Source organism: Monodelphis domestica, chromosome 3 (genome assembly GCF_027887165.1).
Source record: "Monodelphis domestica isolate mMonDom1 chromosome 3, mMonDom1.pri, whole genome shotgun sequence".
Classification (NCBI taxonomy): domain Eukaryota; kingdom Metazoa; phylum Chordata; class Mammalia; order Didelphimorphia; family Didelphidae; genus Monodelphis; species Monodelphis domestica.
Genome location: NC_077229.1, coordinates 289,738,774 through 289,763,360, shown reverse-complemented (window position 1 = coordinate 289,763,360; position 24,587 = coordinate 289,738,774). Strand labels below are relative to the sequence as shown.

The window sequence follows — 24,587 nt, the reverse complement described above, 5'->3', positions numbered from 1 at the left end:
AACAATAGATAAATATAAAGAGTAAAAAATAAATCAGAATAAATAAAAACCACATAAATATAGCTCAAATTCGCTGTCACTTGCAATGTCTCAATTCAAGTTGGACATTTAAGAGATATCTTATTGCTACTCTTGCTACAGACATAAATCTATGGTTTGTCTGAGCAGAAAACATCTCTGATATGTCTTATACAATGCATATATATATATATATTATAGAAAACAGAAAATCAGCAACATTAAAAAAAATATTTCATTGGGATATGAATTTCAAAGTGTATCACAGAGGGTCTATGAATTTCAAAGTGTATCACAGAAGGTCTGCCAATTATTTAACAAAACAAATTTCTCACAATTTCCCCAAATAAAATTGATTTTTATCCACTTAATATACACAGGAAAAAAAAGGGCATGCATTTAGGACTCTGAGAATTCAGATGTTATAATATCGAAGACAAAGTTGTTACAACTCCATGAAAGCTGTAAATCATTGTTTTGTAAGAGCTAGATTTAATAAAATTAAAGGAACATTTATTTTTTCAAGTCTATCCCATTCTGAAGAGGTTATTTATATTTTGTTTTATTAAAGTATGAAGAAAGTTGGCAACTTCCAATGGTTTTAAATTTTTTATTGATAAATTATAAAATTTTTAGCAAATGTGAATAAACAATTTTTTCATATTGCCAATATTTTTATATTTGTTATTTTCAGTTTCCCATCCATCTCCATTTTAAGTACCAAATATAGTACTAATATGGCCTAGCTAGTGATTGGGATCTAAATTAATGAAAAGCCTGTTTATAAGAATAGTCTAAGGAATTAAGTTTTATCACTTCAAAATACTTTATGAAATGAAAAAAGCTAGGAAAATTTGTCATTCAGCTGGGTTTGTTTTAAGAATTAAATACTACCAGGAATTAGAATTTTAATTATTGAATTGCAAATTCCTAAGGTGTTTGACAATTTGTTCTCAAAGATAAACCCCTTGAATGGACTAGAGTGGTTATACTTATTTTGCTTTGGAAACATTTTCTTCTATTAATATAATAGTAAACTTCAGTCAAGTCAATAATGAAATGAAATGAAAAAATTCTGAAATAATGGGATCTGAATTAAGGAAGTTTCCTTATGATTAATGTTATTTTATTTGAGAAAAATAAACTATAAGATACTTTCTAATGAGATGAATGAAGTAAATATGAGAAATCCCAAGTTATCAAAAAATTAAAAGTGAGATAAAAATGGTTATTTTCCAGACTGAAAAATATTGTGACATTTTGACATTCTGTCTCTATCTTTCTCATTCCTCTCTGTTTCTCCCTCTGCCTTATGATTTGGCTGACATATATTTATAGTACATTATGACAAAGCTATGTACAGTAATTTTCAAAGTCTTTGAAACTGCAAAACCCTTCTTCTCTGTGTATATTATGTACATATACAAATATATAATACATACATATATGTGTATTTGTGTTTATGTATGTATGTGGTACAACATACATATGCCCCTAAGACCTTGGAAGAGAATAAATGAGGGTGAAGTTTAGAGGAAAGAGAACTTATCAAAATTATCTGTGTTTCAAAGATATCCTTTTTTTCTGTAGAAACCACTGTACTATTCTATTCTTGTAATGCAACATAGAAATAATGGATAATAGAGTACAATGGAAAAAATATGCCACATTTTCCTTTGCTAAACTAAGAAATGAGGATAAGTATCTGAAAAAAAAGTAGATTTGACAGGTACAGGGTCCAAAAGAAATAGGGAAAATATAATATTCCATAATGATAGTTCCATGTTAATCAATATAGCTAAAACAAGATTCTCAAATGGAATCTCCTCCTTTGACAGCAAGAACACACAAGTACCTCAAGAAAATATTTATGAAACTATTTCATGTGTCCAGGCCAATGCTTAAAAACCTTACAATTTACTAAAGACAAAAGACCAATTCAATAAGCATTTGTTAAGTACCAGTTACTGAGATGTAGTAAAAATAATAAAAAAAAAACCCTATAATATGCTAAGTGAAAGGTAAAGAAGGTCTGAATTTTGGCTAAGATTGGAAAGAGAATAATATAAAGATAAATTGTGATGGTTGTACTTTTTTTCTAATCATGACAAACTGAATGGATATGGTTGTTGAGGAAAAATGGAATTTCAAAGATGAGACTATGAATTTAGATTGCAAGGGGATGCCCTTAACAGAAACAGGGAAGAGCAAAGAGTGGGTTTCAGGAATAAGGTAACGGGATAGATTTGGATGTGGAAAGGACCTTGGAAACCATAAAGTCCAAGCCACTCAGTTTAAGGATGAGAAAATTGAATATAGATAGATTAAAGTAATTTGCATAAAACCATATAGATATAGCTAGTTAAGTGGCTGAGGCAACATCTGAACTCACTTCTCACTAACTCTAAGCCCGATCTTCTATTGACTATCCCAAAGGTTCTCAAAAGTGTGCTGTGCAGATCCTGAAAGTTCCTAAGAACCTTTCAGGGCATCTATGCGGTCAATTTTTATAATGAGACTGTAATTTGTTTATTAAAATTATCATCTCATTTTTCCAATTACATATCTGTGAAGCCACTTTTTAAAAAAAACATTAATCAAAATTACATATTGCAACAAACTGAGTGCAGAAGCAGATATGAGAATCTAGATGCCTTCTATTAAGCCTGAAATTAAGGAATTTTTTAAAAGTAGTTAAGACAATGTCAGTTTTCTCATTTTTCAAAATAGTTATTTTTCATTAAAATAATGTTTATGTTAACTTGCAACAGGTTATTAATTTAAATGGCTTTTAAGAATTTTTAAAATTCACTCATTTTAATTTCTAACAATAAATACCAATAGAAAAAAAGCCCACATAAACAAAAGCCTTTAGGGGTCCAGAATAATTTTTTAAGAATGCAAAGGGGCTCTGAGATCAAAAGTTTGATGACCACAAAACTCTACCGTCTAGGTGTCTCAATAAGATTTCTTTTTTAATTTATTAAAAAGTAAAAATGAACAATTATAAAATATTGATGAGGACTTAGAAGTGACAGAACAGTTTTGTTATGCATTTAAAATAACCAATTTAAATGTAAATACTAAGAAAATTGAGTTGGCTATATCAGTATTCCATTTTAAGGTTTTAATAATAATTTTTCAAAAGGCTTTAGGGACACTATTCAAAAACCCAATCAGATAGGGATAATGGAGAGATCAATGGAAAAAGTGTTTGAGTTAGAATCAGAAAATTATGGTTTAAGCAGACTGCCATTGAAAACTTATGTGGCCTCAAGCAAATCCCTTCTCTTCTAGAGGCCTTAGAATCAGCAAGATGGCCCAAAAGAGTTTCTTCACTCAAATACACTAGCTCCGTGACACTTGAGTGTGTCAATTTCTGTATGCCTCAGTTCCCTCATCTGCAAAATGGAGATATTAATAGCAGTTACCTTCTAGGGTGGCTGTGAGGATCAAATGAAATAGCTATTAAGTGCTTAGCACAGTGCAGCACATAGTAAGCACTATATAAATGATAGCATTATTACTGTTGTTGTTAATATATGTAAACTGAGACGGTTGGGTTTAGATGATCTCTGAAATCCATTCCAGTTCTAAATCTATTGTCTTTTGCAGTTTGACAAAACAACTAAGTGAAAATTCCAAGACTACAGCACTTACAGGTCTCCTTCCCTTACCCACCCAACCTCCAACCCAAAGAAATTAATCTTATAAGCAAAGCAATTCATCTTATAAGTAAAAAAGCTAATTGCCTACTGGGCTACTTCTCTTTTCACTTTTCACAAAGATCAACAATGATCCTTAAGACTCTTTTAAAATCCCAAACCCTTTAAATATTCCCTGAAAAATTCATATGTAGACCATCAAGGTATTTTCTCTCACATGTGCCTAGATCTATAAATATGAATTTTAAAAAATGATGTTGAGACTTAAATTGGTCCAGAATTCACACCCTTTCAGTAGAATGAAACTAAAATAGTACATAAGCATTATCTTTTGTGAATCAATTCTAACACAGTCAACTTGGACCTTGCTCAGAAGAAACAAGGTTTCTGTCCCAAACAACAATTCCCAGAAATATCATTAGCTGGAATATAAATTGCATCGGCACACTTTTAGCATATTCTCTCAAGACAGCTAAAAACCAGTCAACAAAGATTTATTGAGTGCTTACTTTTATCAGACATACCATGCTAGGAATAAAAGAAAGCAAAATGAGAGTCCTTGACCTCAAGGAGCTTGTATCTAATGGGGGAAGATGAAGGAAACTGAAAGAGGGCAGGGGAGAGTAGAAGGTACTGGAGTGAAGGTGTGTGAATCGCAGAGACAAAGTGATCTTCAAGCATAAAAAGGTTTCTGGGACATGGTGGAGAAACCCTGACTGTAGCCTGGTGAGAGAATAAGCTAATATCTAGATAGACTTCTATTAAACCACTTACAGTCATCTGAACTAAAAACTGGACTGATCCTTTTTGAGTTTTTATACCATATTAATTCTTATATACTGAAGTTATCATTTGGTAGCAACCTGCATTCTTTTTGACTTCTTTTATTCAAGAACTACCTAAAACACTAAAAGATTAAAGTGACTTCCTCACAATCACACAGGCAATAAGCAAAGAAATAGAACTTAAACCATTCTTGGCCCTGAGAATAGCTCTCTATACAACACACCACAAGACTGATATTCATATTAGCTGCCTACTAAATATTAACAATGTAGAGGAGATGCTATGAGCTTTTCTTGGACCTTCAAGGCATTTTCTTAGGATTTATTTATTTATTTCCTAACAAATATATATATATATATATATATACACACACACACACACATATTTTTTTTAATTAACTAAAGAAATTTCCTATTCCATGAATTTGACTCTCAGGCACTGAATTAGAATATGAAAAGTTACTAATAACATGAAATAATGCTGTGGCAAAAAGAAAAGGTAAGGAGTAAGGATGATAGAACAAGAGGAGCTATAATCTTGGAGAAGAGCTTCAAATTTCCTCTAGCAAATAATGCAACTTGTAATAAAATGACAGCAACAGTGAAACCAAGTTTAACAAATATGGATTACATTGTATTACAATGTGATAAGAAAATGTGACAGAGAGAGCTAAATTATAGTATTTTATATACACACATATTATATACACACATACGTGTGTGTATATATATAACATATATATATATATATATATATATCCCCTTTGTAGGAGATTGTAAATCTTTTTTAAAAATTTAATCAACTTCAGAGTATTTGCAATACTAGGATTAAACTGTCATTTGTAAGGTTAAATAAAATTATGTTTGACTATGAGAAGCATTATGATGATTTTTTTTCCTGGCAGTAAATTAATCTTTCCAATGATGGTTTTTTCTTGGACTAATATTAATATTAGTTTGTATTGTTTTTGCATGTACCAATTGCTATGGGGTTTTAGAGGGAGTAGACCCTGACAAATACAAGTTGACAAGGCAAAATTAATATGGAATTAACATTCTACCATAATTAATCCAAAAGGAAAAATGAGTTATTTTTATGAGGATTTCTTTTGTGTTAAGTTCTAATGCAAAAGTGACTTTCCAATGAAACATCTGGGTCTTAAAATTATATGCAATCTTTGAAGCAACTGAAAAATAGAAAAAAATTTTAACAAATTATAAGAAATTAAAGGAAAAATATATTTAAAATTTACCTAGAAGTGAACAAAGGATAAATAATGCAATATTTCTTATTTCAATTCATTATAATAAAAGTATTAATATTAGATCAAAATATTGTCAATTACACTGATGAACCTTATCCAAATTGTCAACTTTATCAATTCTTGTACAGTAGAGGAAATAAATCCCAATACTGCTCAATAATTTTTTTCACTAGCAATCCAATTATAGATTTTTATTGGAATATCCATTTTCAGATAAAAAGGAAGCAACAATTTTATCATGGTTCTACACATACATTCTTTCAATAATGACAGTAGAGATTTAAAGGATAATCCACCAATCATGTCCTTACAATAATAACAACAATCATTTCTATAATCTTTAGCACAGTACTAGAATAAATACTAAATAATTACTTTTAAGTAACCAAATTCTTTCCTCAAAAGAAAAAAAAAAGTTGCCATATAATTATCCTTATACTACAGATAAAGAATTTAAAGTCCAAATTGAGCTAGGGTTGCTAGGTAGTACAATGAATAAGAGTACTGTGCCAGTAGTCAGGAGGACTAGAGTTAAAATTGTGCCTCAGGCATTTACTAGCTGTGTGACTACGGAAAAGTTATCTAACCTGAAAGGTTGCCTCAATTTCTTAAACTGTAAAATGGAGATAATAATAATAACTACCTCACAAAGCTGTTTGTGAAGATCAAGGGAGGCAATATTTGCAAAGCACTTAGCACTGTCCCTGGCACAGAGAATGTCTCAGTTCCCTTAATCAAAGAGGTTAAAGATCTTGCTTATGGGCACCTAGGGATAGCAGACTAGTGCTCAATCCACAAACAATATTTATTAAGTACTTTTAATGTAGGCCCAGAGATGGGAGGTCCTGGGTTCAAATCTGCCCTCAGACACGTCCCAACTGTGTGACCCGGGACAAGTCACTTAACCCCCATTGCCTAGCCTTTACCACTCTTCTGCCTTAGAACCAATACCCAGTATTGATTCCAAGACGGAAGGTAAGGATTAAAAAAAAAAAAAATATATATATATATATATGTATATATATATATATATATATATATATGACACTTCCCCAGCCCTCAGAAAGAAAAAAAAATGTCAACAAAGGACTTAATAGAATAGATTTTACTAGTAAGTAATTAGTACTAAGATCTTAGAAAAGGAAAGAGCTTTGAGCTGACTAGCTATTCTTTGGATCAGCAGATTTTATCAAGTAAACATTGAAAGTCCTAAGCCCTAAGGCAGTGTTTCAAGGATAAAGCTGCTTAAGAGATTATAAAGCTGAGAACTAGAATTCCTGTTTCCGGGATTTCATGATCTTAGTGAAATGGAGTCAAAACTCTTGCAAATTTTTAAAAAATCAATTATGTAAATAAGATAAATGACTAGTTTATTTAAATCCATCCTATCATATTCCTTTAGTGTGTTATTTGGATTTAGTAGTGTTGTCTTTTTGTCTTGATCTGTAATTTCTTCTATATGTCCAATTCCAGAGATAGAACTTCACTCCACTGATACCAATAAGATAGAATTCTACCTGGAGCACAAAGAGGTTAAATGATTTGCTCTGGGTCATATAGCTCCTAAAGATGTGAAATCAAGTATTCTTAACCACAAAGATAGTATTGCATGCACTATACCAAAACAAGTGAGTTCTTAATGTAGACATCAGAAACACTGTGAGCTTGCCCTCATTATGGATGCTATAGTTATTAACTCATCCACCACTAGAGCTATCACAGCTGACTAACCCCTGTAGGTTAGAATCTTGGATATCTTAGTCCATAGTAGACAAACATTAAAAAAAAACCCCACAATTTAAAATTATATTGAGGGATACGTTATCTTATTGAGAAATAGCTGAGATGTAATTTCTTCAAATATAATGGAACATCATTCTAAAAATTCAGTGTGATATATTTATGATGCACAGCATAGAAAGTTCTCTATCCTCTTTAGGGTCCTTCTAATTATACTTACAGATAAATTACATCACCTAACCCTATTTGTATTCTCTTTGTACGCAGATTATTTTTCCTACAAAATAAATTTACAAAGGTGACCTCTTAGAGCAAACTCCTGTTAAGGAGAATACTCACAATCTTTGAATTTTATGCATACTAGAAAGTCTGTATCTACCCCAATCTAATAATAAATAAATATGCATATAGTATTGTTGCTTGATAAATATTTTGGAATTGAATTTAATAATGTAAATTCACTATATCAGAGCCCTCTCTCTAAAGATTTCTCCAGTACATGTCTCAATGAAAGAAAAGATATCATGTCTCAATGAAAGAAAAGATATCCTTTCAAATTTTCTGGATTTTCACACACATGATATTAACACAAACACATTCTATATTTCTAAAAGAATGACAAAGGGAAAACAAAATACACAAGACTGTGTCGATCATTAAATGCCTGCCTTTACTTCTCTTTACTGAACTATTCTCTAAAACATTTCTCCAAATAATTTATAAAGACTTAACATCTCTACCCTATCAAGAAATATAAACAAAAACAAGTGATTTCATCAACTCAGTTGATTAAATACAATAAAGACAAGTGACTTAAAGCTGAGAGACTCAAGTACATGTCCTAATTTTCCCAACTGTTAGAACTATCACCATGGCCAAGTCAATTAACCTGAGATACCATTTCCTCAGATGTAAAATGGCACAATTCAATTAATTCACCACCTTCCTCACAGGTTTCTCTTAAGGTATATAGTAAAACTTAAAACATTATATTAGTATGGCCTAGCATATTACTGTTCTTAATTAGTATTATGTATGAGGAACTGAAAAATTCAAATTACTGGTGTCATGTGAATGCTATTTTTATTTAAGAAAATGTTATAATTAAGATGTGTCAGAAACTTTGGGAAGATTCAGGCTACAGCAATCAGGCAGTAAGAGAAAATGGTTGCCTGTAGCCTCTGTATGTGCCAGGATCACAGAAATGTATTTCTTAAGGTTTACTGAAAAGCTCAATCTTAACTTGGTCCATAGGATCTATTCAAAACCACATCTGTTCCACCACCACCTAGCAAGTCAAACCAGGACGACAAAACATTAAATCTATGTGCCAAACACTAAGCCAGGTGCTGGTGGTGATAGCCCAAGAAGTAAGGCTTCTTGCACAAGTCAGAATTTAGCTGAGAATTGAAAGAAACCAAGGAATTCAGGAAACAGAGACAAGGATGGAAAATATTCTAGGTATGAAAGAAAGCTGGTGAAAACTCACAAGAGATGGAGAGTCAATTAGAAGGAAAAGCAAGGTTAGTGTCACTAGATCACATAAAGTATAAAAAGACTAGAAAGTTTGGAAGAGGCCAGGTTATGAAGGACTTTAAGATACCCAACAAAGGATTTTTAAAATTTGATCTTGGAGGTGAAACTTTGCTATTAGTTTACTGAATAGGAATGAGATGGTCACATCCACACTGAAATGGAAAGATTTGAGGAAAATGACTAACCAGAAGCTACTGTAATAGTCCGCAGGTGAGATTGGTGAGGCTTGCATCATCTGCAGTGTCAGCAATGTAGGAATGTGCAAGAATTTAGCACTGCATTGGAAACATAAGGAAGAGAGAGTGAGGAGTTGAGGGAGAAGCCTAAACTACAGACCTGGGTGACTGGGAGAGGATAGCCTACACTGACAGAGTACCAGAGATATAAAGAGGAAAGAACTTGAAGTGAAAAGAAAATGAGTTGACTTTTGCTCATGCTGAATTTAAGATGTCTACACAACATTGACCTCAAGATATGATATTTTACACACACACACACACACACACACACACACAGACACACACACACACACACACACTGAAAGAGATCCTACTGTGAAATTATTTGTTCCTGAACACATGCATACCACAATTCAAAGAGATAAAATCCCTTTCAAAACAAGCTATATAGAAAATTACACAAAGAAAAATATCCTTTAAAAGTACTTAAATAATAAATTATGTGTTCTTTATATATTTAAAAATGTTTAGAACTGAAAAGGAATTTGGAAATAAAATCTAATTCTTTTAAACATTACAGATGAGGAAAGAAAACTTTCAAAGTACTTTCCACAAGGACACATAGCCAGTTAGCTGCAAAATTGGGATTTGAACCCATCTCCTAAATCCTAATTTAATAATATTTTATATGCACCATATTGTAGTCTAACCTACACAACTAGTAGTTAAAAGAAAATAGGAAGGATGATACAAATCAAAGATGTAGAATGCATCTTTAGTTAACCCTAAACAGCATCAAAAATTCTATTATGCACAATCTTACTCCTGAATTGTTTTCTTCCCACAGTGATGTTGGGGATTCACTGATAAGAAAATTGAAAATTTCTCACCTCAGCATAGTTCTAAGAAGCTTTAGAAGGTAAAGGATTCCAACATTTTGCTGGCTACAGAGAGAAAATATTGATTCTTTCAAACCTCTGATAAAGGTGATCAAATCCAAGGATAATTAAACTAACCATTATAAATCAGCCTTAAAGCTAAGAGGTCACACTTTAGGTCTGTTGTAAGCCCAAATTTCCTTTCCTTCACTGTTTTGTATCGAGAAAATATTTAACGTTAATTTGATAACAAATGCTATCACCTACTGTTACCACCATCACATGTGTCTGAGTAACTGATTTTGAACATGTATATTCAGACAGATATTGAAGAATAGCTATTTTAGGGAAAAAGACTACTTTCTGAATTTTGCAAACTATATTTTGTGTCTCTTGTTGTCAAGACTAGTAAATTCTTCATTCAGGGTCTTCTGCCTTAATTCTTTCATGAAAAACAACGATCACATCTGACTTTCTTATGACTGGAATATTATTCACTAAAAGCATAGAAAAAGCCAAGCAAAATACTCAATTAGGAACATGAATTATGCTACTATCCATCCATTCTCCCTTGTCCTAAACTTGTTTCTAACAGATATAGCCACGAAAATAAAACTAAAGAGATAAAGATATAGTAAAACAGTCAGTGTTGGAAAGATTCTGAGAAGAGTCACACTAATATACCTTTGAAGAAGCTGTGAATCCAGGGGGGAAATTTGGGAATTATGCAAAAAAATTAAAATGTCAACACCGGTTGAGCCAGAAATCCCAATGATAAAAAATACCCTAAAAGAATACAAGACAGAGAAGTACCATATATCAATCAATCAATAAACATCTACTAAGCACCTACTATGGGTCATTCATTGCACCAAGTCTGGGGATACAAAAAGAGACAAAAGATAGCCCTTGGCCACAAGAAACTCACAATCTAATGGTTTATCAAAATATTTACAGCAATTCATTTTTTATAGCAAAAAAACAAATTGGGTAACCATCAATTTAGTGAAATAAAATATGGCATATAAATGTTAATGAGATATTGCACTGTAGGAATGGCGAGTATACAAAATTCAGAGAAACAAGATATGAATTAAATGCAGATGAAATTAAGTAGAACCAGAAAAATATAAACTAAATTAATACAGTATAAACAAAAAGGCTATTGGTAAACATTATTTAATTATAATAATCCATCTTGATTTCAGAGAAAAACCTCTTTAGTTGGAGAGCTGGGGGGACTAAGGATAAAACTGAATGTACTGTCAGATGTAGTCCATATGTCAGTCGGCTTTGCTTAAGTGAAATTTTGGTTTGTTTGATTTTTGTTGTTGTTACAAGGAAAGGCTACTTGGAGTGGTATGTTCAGAAATTTAAAAAATTGGAAGGCATCAATAAAAGAAGGAAGAGAAAGGAGAAGAAGAAATGGAAGAATCTTGGACAAGGGGAAGGAAAGGGAGAGTGGAGTAATTCGTTATCAGAGAGTAGTTAAAATAAATTCAGAGAGGAATATGGCCCTGGGAGTTTTCCTGTCATAGAGATATAGGAATCACAGTAAATCAGATTTGTAGATGTTTAGGACCAATGCAAAATCTGAGGTCTGAATGAGATTTCTGCAAAGCTGGTATAATAATAAAATTACAAAAATACATATACATTGTTAATAAATTCTAGAAGTAATGCTGTTTGAGAAGCTAAATATAGTAGCTGACAGAAATAAATTAACATTTTCTTGGTGAAAGTGCACACAAATAAATCTTTAGGCAACATGAAATTTCTTCAACAGTGTTATAGCACAATTGGTGTTCCAATCAGATACAAAGGACCTCTGGAGAACAAACCAAATAACTAATAGGAAAATAATATATAGACACTAAATCTGGGTAAGAAATTGAATAGGAAAACATGTCAAAGGCAGAGGAAAATCTGTTACAGTCCAGTTTTAAATCCTACAGTACTGGTATTATAATGCCAATTATCAGAATGTTAATTTAGATTCTAAAGATTTCCCCTCCCATTTTTTCCATTTATATAAAGAAAAGAGAGATGTTCTTCTGTCTTCCTTCATTTTCCAATGTTTAAAAATGTTCCACTAAAATATCATGGCTGCCTGCCATTTGGCATTCATCTCATTTAAGCAAGCAGAACTCCAACACATTCATTTCTCATAAATTAATGTTCTTGAAAGTTTTACGGTGCCACTTAAATTTTCAGGAAACAATTCCTCGATCCACCCATCACCTATTTCCACAGAGTCAAAATTTCACACAACCAGGCCAGGAACACAAGTTATTTTTAAACTTTTTGTTGTTCTTAGTTTTGAACATTATTTCAAGAACTACTGATAAAGGATAACAACCAAGTTGGAAACCTGTCCAATCACAGAGCTATCATGACGATAATTATTAACAGCAAAACATAATAGCACAACTATAGCAATTACCACATATGGCAGTTGCCATTCACCTCAGGATAAACAACTCAATTCATAAATGAAGAAAACATTTCCCCCATCTTCCCCTGAAATGAAGTTGCATTAGAGAACAGTATCATGAAGATACTAATCAATGCAAATAGGAAATACAAAATTATATTCCAGTCAAACTGATTATGCTTCCAAGATGGGAAAGAATGGTTCTGATATAAATTTGGCTTTGATCTATTAAAAAGCACAGATTTACTTATATGCTGACATATGTTTAGAAACCCAAGCAAAATTTCTTTCAACTTGCAGATACCTCACATTAATACTTTGCAGAATAATGTCCAAGGGCTTCTTAATTAAGGGCATTTTATTAACAAAAGACATCTGGCTTCTGAATAATATTATCAAAGGATACGTAACTGCCTCCACAACCTAATGCACTGATCCTCACAATTTCCTTTGACATCATAAGAAGTATTGTCTACAGTCTTCTTACAGATAGAAAAGTTGAGAGAGGTGGAACTCATTTAAAGACTAAACTAGGAAATGAGTTTTCTTAACTTTCTGTGCCTGGTTCCACTACAACAGAGTTGTGACTTCTTAAAAATTTCTTTGGTTCTTTGACATTAAATCATATTACACTGTAATAAAGTACACATCATTACTTCCTTGTTACTCTTTAAGTATCCCTAACAATCTTCTGCTTGATTTGTTTGTGGCTATAAATTCAGGCAAATACCATGATGCATGGAAAGAACATTCAATTTGAAATCAGAAGACCCTGATGAATTATGGTTCTGCTACTTATTTCATTTGGGGCCTCCATTTCATCTTTTAAAAGAAAGTGACATATTTAACTACTATGCTTTCTAAAGTTTCTTCTACCTATAAATGTTACTGTATATACACGCTCCCCTTTTTTTATTCCTAAAAATGAAATAAATTAAGATAGTACCTAATATGATCTAAGGTAGCCTTATCTTTAGTCCCAGATAACAATATTTACAAATTCATGTCATAGGAGTATACTTTTTGAGGAATTATATACCTATTCTATTACTACACATGTCAAAATCTCTCAAGAGTCTGATGATCAACCAGTTTTTAGATACCTAATTAATTTATCTATCTGGGCAACATTCCAGAACGGACACAATATCACTAGTGAAAAGCACCAAAATGAAAAAGTTCTAACTGCACAAACCTAAAATACTCAAGCACTTTTGAAGAAAAAAAGAAAAGCAGTATTATGTATACTGTGTACCTCTTAAAGGTGTCCTATGATTAGTTAAAATAATGTTAATAAAAAAGAAAAACAGGTGCTCTCCATGAATAAAATGTAAACCATTAGTTGAAATCAGTAACTCTCCTTAAAATCTGTTGTAAATGTTTAATTATACCATTGCCTGACCAAGAATGACAATCTACATATGATTTCTTTGAAAGAGTGGGCATTTCTAACTAATACTGAAATCTGATTCTCAAATTAAGATTTGTTCATAGTTAAAAAATAAACACAGTATCAATAACTGATCAACACCTATATAGGGCCTGTTAGATCAACTACTCAGCATACAAGGGGCTCCTGAATTTCTCCTCTTTCCCACCACACTCTTTTTTGTCTTCTAAACTTCAGATCTAATCTACTTCTTTAAATAATGGCAGAACAGAAGATAGAGATTGAACAACTTCAATCTAAGAAACATCCTCAGCATACTCTGATCATTCGAATCACACTGCCTTTTGTTTTTCCCCAAGGGACTTCTCACACCCACTAAACATGAATGGTAGAATAATTGACCACTATGGGGGTTCCACATAGGAGGTCCCTCAGTGTCAATTTTCACCCATCACTACTAACTGATACCTACCCGGAAAGAATGAACGGAACCACTCCAATGTAATCCCATCCACTTGAGCTAGTTCAAGCATTCGGTTCAGCATCACCTCATGACCAACACGAAAGCAGCTGAGGCTCTAATATAATCAGCATGGAAAGTTGTCTCAAATCCAGCACTCGAGGAGGATCATCCTTCAAACACACCAACGCTGTCTCCAAGCCACGCTGGGTTCTGAAACCAGACTAGAAAATATTATATATGTATATATATAATAAAACTCCCACAAACCACTGTGCTACTTTGTCACAATTCTGCAGCTTAATCAATACTATATAAATTTCTCACTGAAATTACTGCAATGAGACACTTTTATGAACATTGTAGGTAAATTTTAGTATTACCTACTCTGTTCTCTAATGAAGATGACCAAAGATCAAAAATACTATTGTAGTGAGACAAGGATGAAATGAAAGAAAATGAGACAGATAAGTAATATTAGTAGTGATCAAGGTCAATATTGCCTAATATGGAACCTAGGGCACTCAGAACCATCACAATGTACAAATAAGCACTTGTCCAGAATCTTACCAAAAAGGAAAAGGAGTATATCAAGGAATTAAAATGTAATGAAATAATGGGAACTTTTCTCCAGCTCTATGAAGAGAATCCAGTTCTATAACACTGTCATCCATTTTATCTTTTTTATTGCTACAATTTTGCCTACAATTGTCTAACTCACTAATAACCAAATCTCAACAGATTGGGTTAACTCTTTTGTCATATATATTAGCCAGGTAATTCTAGTTTTATAATAAATTCAAAATTTTAAACTAGCCCCAAGGCCACATATATACCTAAGGACAAAAGAAAACTAATAACTAGAAAAAATAAATATGATCTAGTATCTCTTTTTTTTACTTCTCTAATAAGATAGTTTTTTAGAGTTGAAGACTGTAATTCTAGTTGGTAAGAAAGAATCTATTTGAACCAGAGAATTCATTATTTTTCAAGTTTTCCTACCCTCTTCTTTATCATAAATTACTAGATTTTTAAAAATCTATTTGCTTATATTCTGAAACCAATACTATGTTACAAATTACAAATAAAAATGTACAAGTTTACCAAAATCAGTTTCCTTGTTTCTAAAAAATTCCATTTTTGAAGTCAAGCAAGTGGAATTATTATACTATTTTTAATATGATCCAGGGACATTGGCTTCCTTACTGTTCCTCACACAGAATACTCAATTTCTCAATTTGTACTTTCATTACTTGTACCCCATGTGTGGCATTTTCTCCTCTCCTTTTACCTGGCTTCAATGATTCCCCTTCAAGTATCAGCTAAAATCTCCCTTTGCATAAGAAACTTTTCAACTTCCCATAATGCATGCATGTATATGCATAGTGTGTGTGTATGTGTGTGTGTGTGTCTGTCTGTCTGTCTGTCTGATATAAAAGTTAGGTATTTTCAAATTATTTTTCTCTCCCTCATCTCATTATACCAAGTTCCTTTAGGAAGGGGCTGGTGTTGCCTTCTCTGTCTCTGTCTCCATCTCCATCTCTGTCCATCTCTCCATCTCTGTCTGTCTGTCCACCTCCCTCCCACAACCTCCCCCCTCATCTCTGGAGCTTTGAGTAGTGCTTAGCACATCATTGTCATTCAGTTATTTCAGTTGTGTCCAATTCTTTGTGACCTGATTTGGAGGTGGCGGTGGTGGTTGTTGTTGTTTCTGCAAAGATACCAGAGTGGTTTGAAATTTCCTTTTCCTTCTCATTTTACATATGAGGAACCTGAAGCAAACAAGGTTAAATGAATAGCTCAAGGTCACACAACTAGAAAGTATCTCAGCCTAGATTTGAATTCAAGTCTTCCTAACTCCCAAGTTTGGTGCTACATACACTGTGCCACCTAGCCTGGCACAAACTTTTAATAAATGTTTGTTTATTTGACTTATATAAGACAGTCTAAGTAAATTATTATTTGCTCTAAGCATATAGGTATTTGTAAGACTAATACATGGAAATACCACTTCACTTAAATAGAAATGCCTCTTTTAATCATCCATATATTAGTAAAACTGCTCATACTACTGACATTTAAGCTAAGCTTTCATTAAAAGAAAAAAGTTAAGAAATGTTCATTAGATATAATATTAAGTCTCTACTATGAGGAATTTTTTCTAACTTAACCATTCTGTTAATGCGAAAATGTAAGCAGTCTTTAATTTCCAAAGATCAATTAAAAAAAAACACAGCTTTTGTCAATTCTTCACTAATTTTATAACATCCCAGATTACATGTAAAACAAGACTCATAAATGGATTATATGATTTATGCATGCAGTGTAATCTTCAAGCCGTGAAAAGTATACAGAAATTATTTAGGGAAACTAGGAAAATTCTATCAGTACCCAAATCAAATGGACTACTACATTATTCATATATTATTAGAATTATAAAACTTTTAAGGTGGAATGGATCTCATAAGTTATATGTAATGTATCCTAAAGCTGACACATGCTACAAAGAAGAAAAAGAACAATTCAGACTATACTTGCAGACCACCAGTAAACAACTCCTAAGACACAAAATAGCCCATTAAAATTTTTAAGATGTCCAAATCTTTGGAAACATTTTTATATCCAAAATTTGCTTCTCTATAGTTTTCATTTCTAATAGTGACCTATTTTAGGTAACTGTAAGAAACATCAATCATATATTGACTAGAATCTGTCAGATTTATTTTTTTTTCTTTTTAATCCTAGTTCAGTCTGTCCTCTGGGGACAAGCGAAACAAATCTTGACAGTATTAAAAATAAGAATTTATATAGCACTTACTATGTGCCGAGCACTAAACTCTTTATAAATACAATCACTCTTTATTATTTGTTGATTCCATATTTTCAGATTCATCTATTCACTAATGTTTATTTGTAACCTTAAAATCAATACACCCAGGGTTTTCAAAATCATTTTCAGACATGCACAGAATGCAAAAAATGAATCACCCAATAAGCACATTCCCACCTGAGGATGAACTAACAACACTGTACCCCTTCTTGTTTCAACTTAAGAACTGTAAACAAGTGGTTTTTGGGGGGAGGGCGGTGTATGTGTGTGTATGGTCCATTTAGTGCTACATTTTTTGCATTTTTGTACTTTTTTGATATCCCTGTTTAAAATGGCCCCTAGCATAATGCTGAAGTGCTGTCTGGTATGTTAGATATTCATTCAGGAATGAGTTATAGGCTTCAAAAGAGAAGCAGGTTAAGTGACTTACTACACAGCTAGTCACACAGTTTCTAAGTGGCTACAACTAGATTTGAACTCTGATCTTCCTTACTTCAGCCCCAGGGCTCTAGATTTACTGTGTCACTATGACTTTATTTCTTCCCCAATTCCTTTTGTCTAGGTTAAACTGTGCCATTAGTATTTATGTAACCTATTAAGTTACTTAAACTATCTGAGACTTAGTTTCCTCATTAGGGGGTTGAATTAGATGGCTTCTGAGGCCCCTTTCATATTTTCAGATCTGTGATTCTTTGATTTAGTTAAACTTTTCTAGAGTATAGTTTTTTTTAAGTTCTGTCATCATTCTCCTTTGGATGTGCTACTGCAATTTTAAAACATGGTACTCAGAAAAAAAATCCAGATATCCAGAAAAGTATAAAATACTGCTTTTAAATCTTCTGCAAATATTTTGCCATTATGCCTCATTAGCATAGAAGCATCTCTCAGTTCTCAAAGGTTGGACGACTAGAATATGAACTCAGGCAGATTTGACCAAACTAGGCTTTAAGAGCTGGTTTTCCAATGAACTGAATATATGTGCTTACTGGGTGTTACAATAATTCAACGAAAAACTAAAATGTGGGGGAAATTATGATTTTCAGCATGGAAGGAATACTAACAGTTTCAAAAACAAAGATCTTTTGATATGAAAATTTTTACTTTTGATAGCAACTTTCTACCATTTCAAATGGAGGGTAGAGGTCAATTAATTGAAAGATTAGATATGCACTATACAAAATGAATGAACACACTAATGAGACTATTTAATAAACAAAGATCTCAATTACTGGGGGGGAAGGACACAGTATTTGACAAAAACTATAGGTGAAAGTGAAAAGTAAATTTGGCAGAAATTAGGTCCAGACCAATATTTTAGATAATACCAAGCTTAGTTATAAATAGACAAACAGCTTAGATATAAAAGGTTATACGAGAAACAAATTAGGAGTCAGCAAAAATAATACCTTTCAAAACTATGAATAGGGTAAGAGATCAAGAACAAGAAATACTTATAAAATATCACAACACTGTTTACATAAAATAAAGTATCAAGTTTTTGTAGAAAAGGTTTCTTATCTACAACATGAAGAACTGTTTCAAATATATAATACAAGTAAATGAACACATAGAAAATACAAGTTATCAATAACCATATAAAAATGTCCTGAGTCAGTAATAATCAGAAATATTCCAGTTAAAACAACGCTATGAACTCAGAGGTCTCCAGTTACTATTTTATAAATATTGCTGGTTAAACAAGACAGTAGTCTAACAGAAATTAGTTATAGAGCAACATGTCAAACTGTTCATGAAGATAAACTCCAAATGGGTACATGACCTAGATATAAAAAGTCATATTGTAAACAAACTAGAAGAGCAAGCAAGAAATTACCTTTCAGATTTATTGCTAAGGAAGAATGCATGACTAAACAAGTGATAGAGACAATCATCCAAGATAAAATGGATAATTACTGGATCACAATAACTCAATTAAAATGTCAAATAAATTGTGGAGGAGTTATGATTTTTCTGTTTGTTGTACAAACAAATCTAATGTAGTAAAAATTAAATAGGAAATAGAAATGGGAGGGAAATCTTTGCAGCAAGATTTGCTGATAAAGATTTTGTCTTCAAGATATATAAGGAAATGATTAAAATTTATAAGACTTAAATGCTATTCTCAACTATATAAAAGAGCAAAATATGAATAGACAGTTTTCAAAGAAAGAAATCCAAGATAGCAACAATTATAATTAAAATGCTCTAAAAATCACTCAATTACATAAATGCTCATGAAAGCAACTCTGAAGTTCTACCTCACACACATAAGAATGGCAGAGATGAGAATAGAGCAAAATGGCAAATGTTGGAGAAGCTAGAATAAAACCAGTATACTAGTACACTTAGTAGAGTTGTGAGTTGGTATAACCATTTTGTAAAGCAATTTGGAACTATGCCCAGAAAGTTATTGTGGATCCCTCTATCTAGCTACCCCATGATTAGGTCTATATCTGTAGATATATTCTCCCTATGAGCAGTTAGCTGGCACAGGGAATAGAGTGCCAGACATGGAGCCAGGAAGATGTGAGTTTAAATCTGGCCTTAGACACTTCCTTGCTGTGGAATCTTAGGCAAGTCAATTAACCCTATTTGCCTCAATTTCTCCATCTATAAAATGAGATAGAGATAAAAATGCCAACTACTCTAGAATCTTTGCTAAAACCTCAAATGGGGTCACAAAGAAACAAACACAACTGAAAAAAATGATTAAACAGCAAAAAGAGATTCTCTCTCTATAAAGGTTCTAAAAAGGTTCCCCTATTGGGGAATAGCTTAACAACTTATGATTAATGAATATAATGGATTGTTATTGCTACATAAATTATGAAATCGTTTCAGGGGAAATTGAGAAAAGCTCTATGAACTGATATAGAGCAAACGGAGCATAACTAGAATAGTTTAAACAAATAATATTATAGAGGAAAACAACTTTAAAAGACATTAAAACTGATCAATGATCAAGTTGAAAAGAATGAAGATGAAACATTTTTAAATTCCTCACAAAAAGGTAATGAACTTAAAACTCAAAAAGAGATAAACATTCTCATGTAAGCTAATGTGGACTACATAATGTGGACACAAAAACAGACTAATTTTGTGAAACTTTAATGGAAAAATAAAAATAATGATATGTGTATGTATGTGTGTGTATATATATGTATTAAACATAATTCTGAATTTCCACCTCAAACCCATCAGATTGGGAAAGATGACAAAAAAAGACACTAATAATAATTTTTGGAAGAGCTATGGGAAAATAAGTACACTAATACATCTCTCGTGGAACTATGAATTGGTCCAGTCATTCTGGAAAGTAATTTAGAGCCATGCTCATAAAGCCTCTAAACTGCCTATGTCCTTTAACCCAAAACTACTACTACTACTACTAGAACAGCATTGGTGAAGATATGGTATACTGCAGAGTCCCAACACTGTTCCCCCTCCTCCTGGTACCGGAGGTCATTTTTTGCATGCCCCACCCCATAGCTCTGTCTGCCCAAAGCAAGTACCTGCTCTCTAAACTCTCTCCAGTAATGGAGTGGGGTGGGGTGGGGTGGGGGCAAGCTCAAAAGCAGCTTGAATTTGCCCTCTGGGCACTTGAACTTGGAAAGGTTCACCAATGAAATATAACTAGGCTATATTCCAGAGATCAAACAAAAAAGAACCATATATAAAATGAAAAAAAAAATCAACTTTTTTTATAATAGCAGAGAACTGGAAATAAAGTTAGTGTTCTTTAGGAGAGGAATGGCTGAGCAAATTATGATATATGAATGCAATGGAATGATGCCATAGCATAAGAAATAATGAAAGGATATGATGAAAAAGACACTTGGGGAAATTTGTATGAACTAGCATAACTGAAGTAAGCAAAACAAAAACAAGTTATACAGTAACTGAAAAGCGGGGGGTGGGGGGGACTTTGTAGAAAGACAGGCTTCAACTATATATAAGGAAATACCTTTGAATGGGAGCCACTGTAAAATGGAATGGGCTGCCTAAGTAAATATCATGCTCCATTTTATAAGGGAAAGGGACATGCTAATTATCTGATAGTAATGGTAGAAAAGTTTCAAATTTCGGGTAGACATTTTACCATGTGTCGTTCAAGATCCCTTTTATCTCTGGGATTCTATGATTTCTTTTTGTAAAGGGGATTCATGCTATAGATTCCATATTGTACCTGGGTTTGACTACTAAAATTCCTTCCAACTATAAAATCCTATGAATAGCTTGACCTTAAGTCATGCCATGTAAAAATCTGATGCCAGCAGCTCTTCAAAAATTCAGAACAAAGTCTAACATGCTTAGAATTTACATCTACTGAACTTATATAAAATCTTCATAAACAAATGGCCATAAGACTAGTTAATTCATTTTGGTGACCACAGTGACTCATCTTCCCTCCCCACTGCCACTACCCTAGACTTCTCTCCTCCCCTCCTCTTTATACCCATAAAAACTGTGATGGCCTAAAGGCCTGAGTGAGAAAAACTAATTTTTTTCAAGATACCTAATAGGCACAATGCATAGCATTGAAGGGGGGGGGGGGGGACTTATGTTACAATAAACACAAAAATACTAGGAGTCATACTATGTAAAGAAAAATAAATGAATATGCATATACAAGTAACTTCAGGAGGATCCCGCGCGCACACACACACACACACACACACACACACACACACACACACACACACAAACTAGAGAGCTTCAAGAAAAACATCTCCTAGGAGGTGGTATCTGAGCTGAGGTTTGATGGTTAGTTGAGGGGAACACATTATAGGCATGGAATTACTGGGCTGGAAGATGGCACAGTCAGTCTGGAAAATGACCAGTGGTCCAGCTTGACTAGAACAATGAATGCCCTAAATTCTGCCTCATCCTCTTCCCCTTCCTCTCACTCTTCTGGATTTCTGGTGAAAATTCTGGTTATTCCTAACATTCTTTAAGGAAAACATCAGAGTCCATGTTTCTTTCCAGGTCAAAGAAGAAGGTAAGAAGTGAAAAGCTATGTGACAAGGTACATGGGGAAAAAAGTGGACATTCATTTTTCACTTTATTTTCTTCATGCATTTTTTTATTGTACATATATATGTATGTGCCTTCATTCATGACATAAGAAATATAGAAAAGTGTATTGCATTGGGATAGCATTGCTATAACATACATCAAACTATCACCTGGGGAAGGGGGAGAGGGAGAGAATCTGAATTACAAATATCTGATAACAATTGTCAAAAATTGTTTCTATATGTAACTGAAAAAAATTATGTTAAAAAAGGTAGGTATTCGACTTAAAAACAAGTAACAGTAGTAAAAAAAGTTTTATCTTAAGTCTGTCTGTCTGTCTGTCTGTCTGTCTGTCTCTCTCTCTCTCTCTCTCTCTCTCTCTCACACACACACACACACACACACACAAAACGATGAGCATATACCAGAAATTTATTTTCAATAGGCCTACAGTCCAACAGATGCAGACACCACCCATGCATCTCCTTCCTCTACTCCTCTGTGAACAAAGGAGCACAAACTTTTCTTTGACACTTCCAATTCCTTCTGTGCTTATACCTTGAGGGCAGAGGAGGAGAAAAGATGGAGGAGAGGGGGGTCTTCCATCTCTGGCTACACTATCTCTGGCCTGATCTCTAGTCTCCCCAGGAAAAGAATAGAGTAGTTCATTCAGTAATGAATATTCTCACACCTGGCTAATCCCTACACATTACATTGATTATGAACCCTTGAAGAACATCATTCAAAACACATTCTTCCCAATCCTTTACCTACAGATTCCTTGTTCCAATTTGGCTCAACCTTTCCACAAGTCCCAACCAAACATCACCCATTCCTTCCACTGTGCCACCTGGAATGTCCCCCCTTTATTCTAAATCTTTTCATTCCCCACTCCAACTTCACATTTTCCCTGGTCACCCTTTCCATTATTGACTGCACTTTCACTAATTTCTCCCAGCTCAAATGCAGGAGGGGAAGAGTAGGAATATACTTTGTTTCCCCATAGACACTTCTGGGTTCTCCCCCTTCCTCTTTCACACAGTAACTTCTTTGAGATTCATGAAATTCATATCCACCATCCAAACAAAACCCTGGTAGCTAATGTCTATAGGTCTCTAAGTCACTCTCTTTCCTTCTGAGTTCAGCATTTGGCTACAATTGAAGCTTTCTCATGGAGAAATTTCTTCCCCAACTCCCACAGTCACTTTAGGAGGCTTCAATATCCATACTGACTCTCTCCCTCAAATGTCCTCACCATTCAGTTTCACTGAGACTTTCCTCCACCCCACCTCAACTACACACAAAAAAAATGTTCAAACCCTTGATCTTCCATGTTCAAGAACTCTGAAATCCCCTTTACCTGACCATAAACTATTGACTTTCCACCATACTCTCAGTACCTCAAGCTAACCACCTAAATATTATTACTATCTCTCACCTACCATAGCTAGTCTATGTCGAAGGTCTGTCTATTTACCTTTGTTCCATCTCCTAAATAAACACTCTCTTCTCTCCTCTGATATTGCCTCCATCCTAGGATAGGTTTATCACCTCATGCTTAGACTTCTGTAATAGCTTGTTGGTGAATCTGCCTCTCTCAAGTCTCTCCACTCTAATCTATCCTTCATTCAGCCTCCAAAATATTTTCCCTCGGGTGCCATGCCACCTCCAATGCCTACTCACTAAACTCAAGTGGCTCCCTATTGCCTCCAGGAAAAATTTCAAAATCTCCTATTTGGTATTCGAAGTTCTTCATAAACTAGCCTGCTCTCTTTTTAATTCTTCTTACACCTTACTCCCTGCCATCTACTCTTAGATATGATGGCACTTCTCCATCATCTCTACCTATTTAAATCCCAAGTAGTATCCCATCTTCTACAGGAAGCCTCTCAATCCCCATATTTTCTTGTATATAACTTATTTGGTTGTCATCTTCCCCTTTAGATTGTGAGTTCCTTAATGGCAAGAACTGTCTTCTTCCTCTTTTTATATCAAGGTTAGCACAGTGCTTGGCACATAGAAGACACTTAATAAATGTTTGCTGACTCACATTCACCCCTTAGCCATAATACTCTGCCTGAACACTTGCTCTAAGCAATAAGATATTCATTTATTTGCTAATATTAGGAAAACCAGGTCCTTAACACCTATTCCCTGGCAAGCAAGGGTATCAGGAAGAGTCTCATCTTGCTGCCAGAATTACAGTAGCAGAAGATAGTAAACTACCACTCCACCTAGAACTCTAGAGAAAGGCATAGTAATTAGGTTCCAAATCTCCAATATTAGACTACTACAGGGCTTCAAGAGTTAAGGAGGTTTGGAAAAATTGTACTGGAAATTGAACCACTCACCACATCTAACAATATCTCTGGCAAAATTTATTTTGGATTG

At 33.5% G+C, this 24,587-nt stretch overlaps 1 protein-coding gene across 8 annotated transcripts in view; it reads right to left on the bottom strand.

Moving 5' to 3' along the window:
* ASXL3 (ASXL transcriptional regulator 3) overlaps positions 1-24,587 on the bottom strand; it is a 245,000-nt gene that overhangs the window by 131,844 nt on the left and 88,569 nt on the right. For 3 of the 8 annotated variants that reach the window (XM_056823860.1, XM_056823861.1, XM_016431543.2), the window contains one exon: positions 14,363-14,574. The exons of 4 other annotated variants lie outside the window; for them this stretch is intronic. The gene's annotated coding sequence lies outside the window, so the exon portion shown is untranslated. The remainder of the gene's footprint in view (positions 1-14,362; positions 14,575-24,587) is intronic. One more of the 8 variants, XM_056823862.1, reaches the window with a different exon arrangement.